The sequence below is a fragment of the Rhinatrema bivittatum genome, chromosome 1 (genome assembly GCF_901001135.1).
Source record: "Rhinatrema bivittatum chromosome 1, aRhiBiv1.1, whole genome shotgun sequence".
In the NCBI taxonomy this organism is placed as follows: domain Eukaryota; kingdom Metazoa; phylum Chordata; class Amphibia; order Gymnophiona; family Rhinatrematidae; genus Rhinatrema; species Rhinatrema bivittatum.
The window spans coordinates 509,519,239-509,533,544 of record NC_042615.1 but is presented as its reverse complement, the minus strand read 5'-3'; positions in this window follow the sequence as shown (position 1 = coordinate 509,533,544).

Sequence of the window (14,306 nt, the reverse complement as noted above, 5' to 3'; positions counted from 1 at the left end):
TACCAATGATTTCCGGGTTTCCGATCACCTGTTTGTACTCTGGTCGGGACCTAAGAAGGGATCCTCCGCATCGAAAACGACGATTGCCCGCTGGATCAAGGATGCCATTTCGGCGTCTTATATCGGAGCTGGGCGTACTCCTCCTACAGGCGTCAGGGCTCATTCTACACGCTCGCAAGCCGCGTCTTGGGCGGAGTCTCGATCCGTCTCCCCGCAGGAAATCTGCCGGGCGGCGACATGGAAGTCGTTGCATACCTTTGCTCGGCATTATCGTCTGCACCTGCCGCCTTCAGCCCCTGCGCTCTTTGGCGATCAGGTTCTCCGAGCAGGGCTTTCAGGGGCCCACCCGGTTTAGGGAAGCTTGGGTACATCCCACCGTCTGGACTGATCCTGGTACGTACAGGGAAAAGAAAATTATTCCTTACCTGCTAATTTTCGTTCCTGTAGTACCATGGATCAGTCCAGACGCCCACCACTCTGGGATTGTGCGCCCTCGCTCGGATACATATGCGTCTTCTGTTTTTCCCTCTTCTCTGGCTCTGTGTCAGAGTGTACAGCTCCTCACAAGTTGGCTATGGCGACCTTGTCTCGGTCGTGCCTGTTTCTTGTTCTTGATGGTTAATTTACACCACCGTGTTGATCCAAATTGTTCTGGTTTAATTTTTTGCTCTTTTGGGCTTTGTTATGCACGATACTGAGCTCCAGCAGAGGGTGCGCTGGTATAGGAGGCGGTGCCCTCGAGCTCTGTTCTGACTCCATCTGCTGGACGGGGGACATAAAGCTTGTGCTGACTCCATCTGCTGGATTGGGGACATAACCCTGCATCCATTTTCCTAACCCGTGGCTGTGCACAGGTTAGGAAAACAGACGCTCGTAACATTCTAGGCGCCTGATGCCGAGAATATGTTAGGGATGCGCAGTTTCCCTTGTGCCTCCTTTTAACGAAGCGGCTCATTTTCCTACTGCATCGCACGCCCAGGAGAAGTGGATGGATGCCCGTTTTTCGCGTGCCAATATTGCATCAGCCTGTTTGTATGATGTATTTCCAGTTTATCTCCAGGCTTTCCCCAGCTCTGCTCCCGTTAGCGAATCACCATCTACTTAATTGTATACCATATTTCTGCAAATAATAAAGGATCACCTGACAATTTATCCACCTTCCTGCCAACTATAACCTGGAAGCTCTGAATGATGGAGAGGTCGTATGAGGGGATGGGGCTACTGCCCCCCAATCCTTCATGACACAGCTCTCCTATGCTCCAGAAGTCCCAGATAATTGTCCAGTTGTGTCATCTGATCCGTGAATAATAACTCCCTCTGGATGAAGGGAATGTGGGAAGCCTGGGTTTTGATTGGGAAGAGCCTTTTGCAGTAATATAATGTAAAATTCAAGCATGAATAAATCAACTTTTTGTGACTCTTTCTGTTTTGTTTTTTCTTTAATTTTTATTTTTTCTCTCTACTTCCTCTCGTGCCTTTAGGGGAACTGTACTGGTATTGAGAAATGTCAGTGCCTAATATGATTGATTGTGGGAGTATGTTTTTGTCTTTTGCTATATTTGGGATGCTACTTATTTTGTTTGATCAGTGAGATTCACTGAGGTTGCAAAGTCTGTCAGGGTGAGGTAGGTAGGCTAAATGGTGGTTATTATGTCATAGAAAACACAACACGTTTATAAGTATAGAAGTTTTACTTATAAGTCCGAGAATAAGCAATGAAAGCATAAAAGGTTAGATTATGCATTAGGAATATATATAAAGATAATTCCCCTCACAGTTTCCAGTGTTCGTCTTATATATCTTAGAAAATCAGAAACACAGCACTGGAGTTTCAGGAACAAATCATTATTGGTCACTTGGAATGTCCGACATGCTTTTCCTCTGAGCTGTTCTTTCTCTGAATCTAACCATAGTAGGTTTTTGGAGGGGGGGGGCGGTGTTTTAAGGGCCTACAGACCCTTGTGCCCTAGGTAGACCAATGTAACACCCCCCCCAAAACCCACACAGTTGAAAGTGCCCCTTTTACAATGGGAGATATATAGAGTGTTAGATTGTTTCTTTCTCTCTCCCCCTCCCCCCCCCCCTTCTCCCTCTCCCACTCTCCCCCTCCCGATGTTTAGAATCCATCGGCTCAAAATCTTCAGACTTCTGCCTCATCAGTACCAGTAGTAAACCTATGCAGGTAATATGGAGCGCGTTGCCATGTTGAGTATTGCAAAATTTGGGAGTTACATACGTAAGTCTTGGCCCCATTCCAGAAGATCCATGCTCCACCTTTTTCTGCCTCCTTATTCTTGACGTGTGCACAGGTATGTATGTTCGTACTTCCCAGCTTCTTAAAATTTGCGTTGGTCGTGTGCGTCCCACATACACGAGTATTGGGCCATTTTTGCATGATCAACACTTTAAAAATCTACCTGATATGTTCTTATCATCTACTGAGGCCTCAACTATCTGGCTAATCATATCAGCAATAGCTAGGTGTGGTTAAGTTGCTGATGTCCTGTTTTACTTGATATCTGCACAGTTAGCCTCATGAGTAACTGCTTGTTAATATACCTGATCTCATGACATTTTGTTATGAAGCAAGCCGGAATCTGTTCCGCTTCGGCGGTCCCACAGCGTGGCGGTGGCTGTCATTGGCGGTGCCTCCTGATGGCAGCACAGCAGGACGCAGGCTCCATTGTGGCTCCTCCCCCTCAGCGTGTCGGGCGTCATCACCGGAAGTTCCCGCAATGAGAGCAGGAACTTGGGGGATTTAAGCACAGCGTTTACAGCACCTTCCTGCCTCAGCTACAGGTTTGCTTGTGCTGGTGCTGCTTCACTGTGTATTTTCTTTAGTTGCCTCGATCCTTGTTTGGACCTTGGATTTGGTTTGTCTGCTGCATGCCTCAACCCCTGCCTGAACTTGGATTGTTTTGTCTGCTGCCTACCTCGACTCCTGCCTGCACTAGGTTTGGTTGGTCTCATCTGCCTCACCTCTTTGTGAGATCTTTGTTTGGCCTGAGTGTCACTCTTCAGTCTCCGTTCAGTCTCCAGCTTGAGATAAGGCTGTTACTCTATTTCTTGGGTCTACAAACCATAACAATTTTTTCTTGTTACAAGCAAGTTAAGAAAAATGGCATATTTATTCTCAGAAATTATAGGCCTTATGTCAAGCAATTACACTAGCTATAATAGTGATTATCTTTGTTCCACTAATTTCTATCACGTTACAAAGTTCTTCACATTAAATAAATAGATCCTTAAATAATTTTCCACACAGGGCCACTCTGGTCAGTTATAGGGCTAAACACTAGGACACGAGCAGCTGGCAGGCTGGATTCAGGGATCTGACAGGCTGGAACAAGTACAGGACAGGAGGGAGTTTTCACCTGTACCAGACATCTCCCTCTTGGGTCTTGGTGGCTGACAGGACTTGGATGGTACAAGAATAATGAACTAAAGGACACCCACAAGAGCAGGGCCAACTGCATGTTGCGTACTTGCTTCTAGGAGGGCCCCACGAATGGCCTCACCCAGCAGTCGCCAGTTTCCTCCTGTGCCTCCTGTGCCTTGCTGCCACTTCCCACAGCAGGAGATTTGTCACTAGTCTTCCAGGTGAATCGTCGCCGTCCCCAGTTCCAGCGGGGCCTTTGAACACTGCCGCTCTTGCGGCCGAACACCACCACCGCTCCTGCACTTGTCTCTCTAGGTGCACGTGCACGTGCTCCTACTGTATTTAAAAGGCCTGCGACAGGAAAGTCCACAATGCCCTCAGTCAACATCATTCTTCAGCTGCCCTATAAAAGGGCTCCTCAGTCTGTTCCTCATTGCCTTCGCAAAGGGTTCTGGTGGTCTCCAGGTCCTTCAAGGCCACCTGTTTCCTATGGTCTTTGTTGTTCAGCGTCCTGGTCTTCAGCCTGTTCCAGTGTCTTGGTCTTCGCCCTGTTCCAGCGCCTGGTGTCTTCAGTCTGATCCACTGTTCCAGTGTCTTCAGCTTTTGTCAGCATCTTGTCAGTCTCCTGTGTCTTTAGTCCACCTCAGTGCTCCGGTGTCTTCAGCCTTCAGGCCAGTGTCCTGTTTAAAGTCTTCAGAGTCCTGCTCCTAAGTTCCTAGTCCTGTTTCATAGTCTCCTGAGTTCTGGTTCTGAGTTTATTATTATTTATTTAACACTTTTATATCCCGAGGTTCAGGTAACAGAATTACTAATCACTTCGGTTTACATTCCAACAATTACAGTGACAATTATAATGTCTTACAAAGAACAGAGTGAATAAAACTTGGATAATGTCTTACAATGAACGGGGAGAGTGCAAATTTGGGTACAAAGAACTTGGAGAAAGAAGACAAGGGAGAAGAACGAGAAACAATGTGTATAATCATGGGGACTGACTTGGCTGGGCTTAAAGCCAACTGTAGTGAAGTTTACTGGGAGAATGAGTTACTGCGGGTGGTTTATTAGTGCTGGAGGAAATCTTGTAGATATGCTGAAGGCAGGGTCTACCCTTGAGATAGTGCTTGGATGACTGAGTTAGGGGAAGGCTTGGTTGAACAACCAGGTCTTAAGTCTTTTTTAAAGGTGGAAGTAGATTGTTCAAGCCTGAGGTCTGATGGGAGGGAGTTCCATTGTTTAGGGCCAGCGGTGGAGAGAGCTCTTTTCCCTAGTTTTCGTTTTGACAGGATGGGCCTTTATAGTGCCTCTCTGAGATAATCTCAATGGTCGGGAGGTCGTGTGAAGCTGCAAAGGAATCCTGAGATCAATTGGGGTGCTGTTGTGGATGACTTTATGGATGATTGATAATACTTTGTATAGGATTCTAAATTTGATTGGGAGCCAGTGAAGGTTCTTTAGAATAGGTGTAATGTGGTCCCTTTTGTTGGACTTTGTTAGAATCCTTGCTGTGGCGTTTTGTAACATTTGTAACGGTTTCAGAGTGTTGGCTGGTAGCCCGAGCAACAATGAGTTGCAATAATCTATTTTCGAGAAAATGATTACTTGTAAAACAGATCTGAAATCTTGGAAGTGGAGCAGGGGTCTTAGCCTCTTTAAAACTTGGAGTTTAAAGAAGCATTCTTTTAATGTGTTGTTGATGAAGCGTCTGTAGTTCAGTTGATTGTCCATGATGACCCCAAGATTTCTAACCTGGGGAGATAGGGCTGGAAGAACAACAGTGTGTGAGTTGGATAGTGGGTAGTTGCCGTCTGGAGTGATGAGAAGGAACTCTGTCTTGTTGGAGTTGAGTATCAAGTTGAGGTTTGCTAGAAGGTTGTTGATGGATAGCAGGCAAGAATTCCAGAAGAGCAGGGTTTTTTGCAGTGAGTCGGTAATCGGTAAGAGGATTTGGACGTCGTCTGCGTATACATAATGTGTTAGATTAAGTTTGGATAAGCGCTGACACAGAGGGAGAAGGTAAATGTTGAATAAAGTTGGAGATAATGAAGATCCTTGAGGGACTCCAAGGGTGGATCTGATAGGAGGTGACTCTTTGTTGTTTATCTTAACCTTGTAGAACCTGTTCTGGAGGAAAGATGTGAACCAGCTGAGGGCGGTGTTTTTGATGCCGATCTCGGCTAGACGATCTAAGAAATATTGTGGTTCACTGTGTTGAATGCCGCCGTTAGGTCGAGTAGGATGAGCAGGCAAGATTGTTTTTTCTCGAGGTTCAAGAGAATATTATCTGATAGTGATAAAGGAGGGATTCAGTGTTTCAGGATTTACGGAAGCCAAGTTGAGACGGAGAGAGTAGATTGTTGTTATCCAAGTACTCAGATAGTTGTTTATTAACTATTCTTTCCAGGATTTTGGCGATATTCGGAAGATTTGCTATAGGGCGAAAGTTGGCTGGGTTATCAGGAGAAAGATTTGGTTTTTTTAGTAGAGGTTTCAGAATGGCGAGTTTGAGGGGGGTCGGGACAATGCCCTGAGTTAAGGAGGCATTGAGGACCTGTGAGATTGGTTTGGCAATTTCTTTAGCACTTGCAATAAGAAGGTTAGCTGGAATCGCATCTAGTGGGTGGGAAGCAGGTTTAAGTTTTTTTAGTACGTTTTCTATCTCTAATATGGAGATAGGCTCGAGGATCTCCAGGCTTGCGGTATGGGGTAGAGGGGAAGTGAGTAGAAGAAGTGGGGTAGGATTTGTCTTTTCTTTAAGCAGGTCCAGAAGGTCAGAAATTTTTTTCTTGAAATAGGTGGCAAGTTCCGTTGCTTTGCTTGCTGCTTTGTCATCTGGAATAGCGAAGGCGAGTGGTTTGGTGAGGGATGACACCAAGGAGAAGAGGGCTTTTGGGTCAAAGATGAAGTTATGTATTTTCTGTGAGTAGAACGTTCCCATGCTTCCTCCTCTGGAGCCTTGACCTTGCCTTGGTCTGTTTGGTCTTGGTTTTCAGTCTTTACCTGGTCCCTTGTCTCACGTGGACTCCTTGTCTTTAGTCTTCACCTAGTTCCTCGTCTTGCTTGGACTCCAAGACTTCAGCTTCAGCCTAGCTTGTGCCTGAATGCGCTTACCTGCCAACAGCGAGGACCATAGCCAGCCCTGGGGTTGTGACACAGGGGCTCACACATACCTGTAGTCCAAAAGAGCTTTCAGAGTGGCCAGAGAGCTACCCCCTGGACACCCTTCTTTGGCTTGTGTTACTGACAGTCCTCTGGGCATGGTTCCTAACACTGCAGGGACAACATCTAACAGAACAAGGTGCCCACAGGAGACAGACTGAAAATTACAAACAAACCCAGACCAGTAGACAGACACAGGACAATCAAATGCCACAATAGGTAGACAGGCACAGGACAATCAAATGCTACAATAGGCTACAAACTCTGCTTCAAAAAAAAGACAGAACCAAAAAAAACAAGAGCAAGTAATAAAGACTGCAAGGAGCAAGAAGGCCAAATGCCAGATTGGAAAAATTGAGAGCCAGAACTAGAAGCAAAGGGACTCTAAGCAGAAGCAATGGTGGTGAGCATGGGCAGGCTTTTAAGGGTGTGGCCAACCTGCTTTAGAGAGCCTGGAAGGCATACGCCTATGCAGCTCAGACTTTGGCCCACTAAGGATGGCAGAGGTCTGCACTGCAGCCAGGATCCTCACAAACTGCTATCTTGGGAGTGGGATGTTTTGAGAATGGAATTTTGGGTATTGTTAAGTTGGAGGCATATTAGGGGAATGGGGGATTAGGAAGGGTAGATGGGAAGGGGTCAAGGTGGATAATGGCTGATTCTGTTCCAGAGTATAATATGCAGTTTATGCCAGTCTGTCGGCTCATTAAGTTAACAGGTGTTCCATTTCTTGATCAGTGTCATTTCAGTCATAGAGCAGGAAGTTCAGTAGCACAGATTGGGAAGCTTGATTACTAAACTGGGCTTCAGTCAGGATAAGGCTCTCTATTGGGGCTATACGGGGTAGGGATTGGAGGAAAGGTGGAGGAGATTAGGGGGAGAGAGAGTCATCTCAACCACCTCAAATACCTGGATGCTTCTGTTGGTATAATGCCTGTTCATCTTCTCAAGGATGTATGAAAGAGGATATGGGAAACCCCACACGCTGTACTTCTGTGTCCAGGTAACTGAGGGATTTGACAAACTCCAATTACCACACCAGAGTATAGTAGAAATAGGGCCAATATGTCTCATGCCTTGATGCCCCCTAGACATGACAGACTCTGATTCTTCTTGGGAAGAAACATTACCATTCACTAGGGATGTGAATCGTTTTTTGACGATTTAAAATATCGTCCGATATATTTTAAATCGTCAAAAAATCGTTAGAGGCGATATTTAATAGGAATTCCCCCGATTTATCGTCAAAACTCGTAAATCGGGGGAAGGGGGAGGGCGGGAAAACCGGCACACTAAAACATCCCTAAAACCCACCCGACCCTTTAAAATAAATCCCCCACCCTCCCAAACCCCCCCAAAATGTCTTAAATTACCTGGGGTCCAGTGGGGGGGTCCCGTTGTGATCTTCCACTCTCGGGCCATGGGTGCCTTGATGGAAATGGCGCCGGCGCTACCTTTGCCCTGTCATATGACAGGGCAAAGGTAGCGCCGGCGCCATTTTGGTTCCTGTCCCCCGACGTCACGAGCGTAGGAGATCGCTCCCGGACCCCCGCTGGACCCCCAGGGACTTTTGGCCAGCTTTGGGGGCCTCCTGACCCCACAAGACTTGCCAAAAGTCCAGCGGGGGTCTGGGAACGACCTCCTGCACTCGAATCGTGTTGCTGTAATGAAAAATGGCGCCGGCCATATGGCCGGCGCCATTTTGCAGTACGGCAATATGGCCATATGGCCGGCGCCGATTTACGATTTACACGATATTTAAAAAAACAAAACCGCGACGATCCGATTCCCTCCCCCCCCCCCAGCCGAAATCGATCGTTAAGACGATCGATCACACGATTCACATCTCTACCATTCACTATGCTCCAGTCCTACATAACTTCTTACAAGATCTATATGATACAATACTTGCACTCAATCCTCAAAGGAACCCACGAATTCATGGAGTATTGCATTTCTGGCCATTGCACGGCCTCCCCTCCACAGAGGACTCCAATGAGCCCAGTTCTGAACTACACTTTCTAGCGTTTCTCTGATTGCTCGCCTGTTGCGATCGTCGCTGCCCGACGTCTCCACTCCGCCCACCTTACCTCTTTTGCAACTCCCTCTTTGGTTGATGGAAGTTTGGCTGCCGTGGCATCATCTTGCCAACCTCCACCGGCGTCCCCAGACCGGCTGGACTCTGCCTTCGCCATGTTCTCCTGAAGCCTAAGGGCGCACGCGTGGCGTGGCCACGACTCAAGTACCAGCTGTGGTGCGAACCTCAGGGGCGTCCCCCTGAGATGACGTCATCCTCACCGGATACTTAAGGTCTTCGTTTTTGCTAGTTATTCGAGTTAGCAAAGGTTAAGGTTACGTTTACCTAGCTTCCTCCAGGTATCGCTGCGGATGGGATTCGCTCTCCGCATACCTTGCTACTCTGCCTCCTCGGGCTTTACCAGGGGTACCCGCTCCTCGGGGGCCTCGCTCTCTCTCTTGCTTTTCAGGTTGCAGTCTGGAAACGGTACTCGCTCCTCGAGGGCCCACGTTCCCGGACCTGCTACCGAATACAACTTCTGCCAGGAAGTCACCGCTGCCTACACCACCAGTGAGTTACCATCTCTCTCTCAGAGCTTTTCCTGGAACCAGGAACTCGCTCCTCGAGGGCCTACTCATTCCAGCCTCTGGGCTGCTTCAAGAGACTATTGTGTGAGTGTTACCATCAAGGTTCTATTTCTGAACTCTGCATAATCTGCCTTCTCACTATATTCAGTTTCTCTACAGCTCAGCCATCCTGGGATCGTTGTTCCAGTGCCTGAGGGACTACAGCCCAGCCGGGCTCTTCCAGCTCACTACTGCCACCTCTGGTGGTTCACTATACAGTTTAATAAAAGATCTAGTGTGTGTCTGTCTCCCAACTCTGAACCTGACCAGTGGCCCTTCTCGGGATCTTCCCCCGGGAGCGGGGTCATCTGCCATCGGCCCAAGGATTCACCCACAATTATCACAAATAATAACATCACCTCAGCCAGTTCTTCAGCCACCGTGCCACCAGGAGACTTCCACAAGCTCACCCCCCTGGTTGGCCAAGCCCCTTCTTTTACCTGCACCACACCCAGAATCATGAGAAATCAAGCCCTTTTAGCCCTGTCTCTTCACTTCAGCACCGAGTCCTTCTTGGCTCTCTGCTCTAGCCACCCATGCCTTGCAGCCTTCCCTTATTCTGACCTGTGGCCTCTGGGCCTTCTGATCTTGTTGCGACCGTCGGTCTATGACGGCTTCGCCCCGCCTACCTTACTCTTCCTGTGGCTCCTCCCGCTCACATCGGACTACTGGCTGCCGCGGCGTCTGTCTGCCGACCTCTCCAGCGTCCCCAGACCGGCTTTGGTGCTGCTTCCCGCCATGCTTCTCCAAGGTACCATAGGGCGCGCACGCCGCCCTCATTTTTATTTCCTCTTTGGCGCGAACCTCAGGGGCATCCCCCTAAGATGACGTCACGATGCCCGTATATTTAAGCCTCCCACTTTTGCAAGCTTCTTTTGAACACCAGTAAAACATCTATGCTGTTGATTCATCGTTCTCATTCCCAACCTGCTTCCGATACTATATCATTTGAGAATTTTTCTTTTTCTCTTTCCAAGCCGATCAAGAGTCTGGGTTTTTTGATAGACTCAACGTTGTCTTTCAAAGCACAGATTAGGTCTGTAATTAAAATAGGTTTTTTTAAGCTGAGACTTTTAGCTGGACTACGACATTTATTGTACGAATCTGACTTTTTGATGGTCGTACGGGCCATCATTTTTCCACACATTGATTACTGCAATAGTCTTTATATTGGTTTACCTAAAAATTCAATTCGTTCTCTTCAACTTCTGATGAATTCAGCAGCTAGGTTAGTGTCATCTTCCAAGTGTTTTGATCGAATTACTCCAATTCTATGTAGACTTCATTGGCTCCCCATGTCGGAACATATAATATTCAAGATAGGAATGATAGTTTTTAAATTACGTGCTTCATCTTCTGATTTTTGGTTTAATGCTTTACTTCGGATTCATAAGCCAGCCAGAGCACTTAGGTCTTCACAACTAAATTTACTTGAGGTTCCTTCAGTGAGATTAGCCCATTTACATTGTACAAGAGAAACATCTTTTTCCATAGCGGCACCTAATTGCTGGAACATGATTTCATTTGATCTTCGATCCATTGAAGATGTCAAAAAATTTAAAACTGCTTTCAAGGAATATTTGCTGAATCGTGTGTATAATTGTTAAAGGTAATACCCGAACAAGTTAATGCATATGGTAATGAATATCAGATAATATTTTATTAGTTAGTTTCTATGAAACTATTTTGTTTGTATATGTATTCATTTGGTTGTTTTATTATGTGTGTGTATTGTGTATATCGCCTAGGCCTAACAGTGTTAGGCGATTAATAAATTTTATAAATGTAAAAGAAAAAATGTAGCTAATCGAGTTAGCAACGGACTCCTTACCGATACGATTCGGATTCCTTACCGGAACGATTACGGATGGGACTCACTCTCCGTACCGTAGCTACTCTGCCACTCCAGCGATATCTGGAACTCTTACTGCTAACGGGGTACCCGCTCCTCGGGGGCCTCTTCTGCTTCTTTCAGATGCTATCAGGAAACCGGTACTCGCTCCTCGAGGGCCCATGTTCCCTGAGACGCTGCCTGCATCTACAATCCTTTCTACTTGGAAGACCTCACTAACAGTATCCATCTGTGAGTACAACTACCATCTATTCCACAGTACTGCTTCCCTGGAACCAGGATCCGCTGTTCCAGCATCCTGTGGGTTACTCGCCCAGCCGGGCTCAACATCTACTACTCACTACTGCCACCTCTGGTGGTTTCCAAAACTGTTTAAATAAAGATTCAATCTGTGTTTATGTGTCCAGAGTCTACCCTGACACCGTGGTCACTCACGGGACTGCCCCCCCATGGGCGTGGTCAGCTGCCACACTGTCCAAGGATCCACCCAAACACCAATAACCATAACAGATTGCTAACTCCATGGATCCGGCTCAGCTCAATGCATTGCAGGCCATCCAGGCCTGGCCTTGCGCATTGCTGAACAACAAGACGCATTGGAGAAACTCACTACTGCGTTTCATCAGCTGCACGCACAGAAGAATCAAGGCTCTACTTCCAGTAATGAAGGTCAGCTACCTGAAGTAACTGTAAAGACTACTGTGCCTCTTGCTGCTCCAGTTCGTTTCTCTGGAGAGATTCAAAGAACTAGAGGCTTCTTAAACCAGTGCTGCATGCATTTTGCATTACAGCCCTCTCACTTCCCTACAGCCTACGCCAAGACTACTTACATTCTATCTTATCTTGATGGAAGGGCCTTGTCTTGGGCCTCCGCGCTGTGGGAGCGCAAAGATCCTATACTCCAGGATATTGACGGATTTATGCATTTGTTCAAATCCGTTTTTGATGATCCTGCCCGACACACTGTTGCTGGTTCTGCTTTGGTGGACCTGAAGCAAGGCAACAAACCACTGGCTGATTTTGCTATAGAGTTCAAGACTCTTGCTAACGAATTATTTTGGGACCCTAGATGCCTGAAAACCCTCTTCTTCAGAGGTCTCAGGTTGGATTCCCGCTTGAAGGATGAGCTGGCCGCTCGTGAGACACCTGACTCGCTGGATGAGCTAGTGGCCTTAGCTACTAGAATTGATCACCGGCGTCGTGATAAGGTGCAAGAACTGAAGCCTGGTAAAGGACCTGTTCAGAAAGAAGTTCGTGCTAAGCCTGCACTCAGGATGGTTCTTGTAATGCCTGTTGCCACTGGTGAAGAACCGATGCAACTTGGTCACAGTCACCTGACATCCAAAGAGCGAAGACTTCCACATTATGGACACCGTACCAAGTCCTACTTTCATGAGTCTGCTACTGGACAACAATCTTTTAGTCCATAAATTCATCATATTTTATTGTATCTATTTTGCAGCGTTAATATGTCAATATTTCTACGTTAAATAGTTAAACTGTATATATAATATTTATTTATCACTGTTAAACTATAATATTTATTTATCATAATGTTAATTTGACATCCAGTTATATTGTTACATCTGTTCCACTGTTCTTTGTAAAGCCACTCTCTCTGTTGGGCAGTTTATCGTTTTATGTAAACCGGATTGATTTGTAATCCCTACAAGAACTTCGGTATAAAAAAATTAAAAATAAATAAATAAATAAATAAAGCGGAATAGTTTGTGCATGTATTGTGGACAAGCTGGTCATGCAGTCCAAACATGCTCCATCTGTCCGGGAAACGGACGGGCCTACGTCCTGCGGGAGGAATTTTCTTAGGCATTACTACGCCCTCTCCTCCGCTCTCTCTCCCTGTCTCTCTGATCTGCGGACCATTGGAATTCCAAACCCTTGCCCTGGTGGACTCAGGGGCAGGAGGTAATTTTATTCTACGACGACTTGTGGAACATTTGAGGATTCCCCTCACCACTCTGAAGATTCCACTACTCCTATCGTCTGTTCACGGAGAGCCGTTACTGGGCGATGTTACCAGTTGTACTGAACCGGTAGTCCTCCACACCGGAGCCCTCCATACTGAGTCAATTTCCTTCTTTGTGTTAGAAAAGGAAATGTACCCTATAGTTCTGGGGTTACCCTGGTTGCAGCTACACATGCCACAATTCAACTGGGCTACTGTTATGAACTCTGCCCGCGGGTTTCCCCGTGAGCAGGCTCCGCTGACTCACCCTTGCTGTCTTGTCTTCGTGGCGCGATGCCGCTGATGTCGCCCCCCCCCCCCCCCCCGTGCGGCAGGAGCCGCGGACTTTCCTTCTCTATGCGGCCCGGAGGCCGCCCGTGTCCCTCCTCTTCACCGTGGCCAGAGCCGCAAACTTCCCAGCTTCCTTCGGGGCCCGGGACCGCCCCCAACGCTGCTTCCATCTTCGCGGCGTTTAGGCCGCAGCCCTGGGCTGGAGTAGCAGCTAGAGCCGCTCCCGGGGCCTCCTGCAGCGGCTGGAGCCGCTGCCAACGTCAGGGCCTGCCCCTCAGCTCCTGCTTGCATCTGCGCGTGGAGCCGTCGGTGCAGGCCACTGTCCGCAGTCTTGCACAGTTCTTCCTGCTTCCCTTAGGTGCCGGCGTGCGCCTCTCTACAGAATTTAAAGGGCCAGGCACAGGAAGTGTGCTGGCCCCACCTTCAATGGGACTTCCTGCTTCAGCCCTATAAAGGGCTACTCTGTCAGTCTGTTCTTGGCCTTGCATCGAGGTGACTTCGCTCTGGAGGCTCCTGCCTGCCAGAGCCTTTGTAAGGTCTTCTTGTCTTTGTGGTGCTCCTCATCTCGTCTTGTCTTCTCATCATGCCACATCATGTCTTCATAGCCTGAGGTCCTCGTCCAGGTGTCCTGGTGTCTCGTGATGACCTTCTACGTCCTGGTGTTCCTTCCTGAATGTTCGTTCCTGTGTCTTCGTCTGGTGCTCCTGAGCCTTCTGGTCCTGTGGGCCGGACTCCCTCGGACGACGTCTTTCCTGGGTTGGAGTGGCCTGCAGGTGGACAGGTGTCCTGCGCTCTTGAGCTGTCATGTCCTGGATCTTTCCTGCGCTGTCATTCTCCTCATGGTCCGTGACCAGCCTGCTAGGGCTGTGTAGGGCGCGCAGTGGGACAGGGTGGTCCGCGACTCAGTCCCGCGGGTGGCCTGAGTAGGGCGCCCTGAGAGATAGTGCCAATGTCCGCCTTCCCTACTTCTCGTCTCGTCTGGATTCCAAGTTCCTCGTTATGTCTGCACTTCAGTGTCA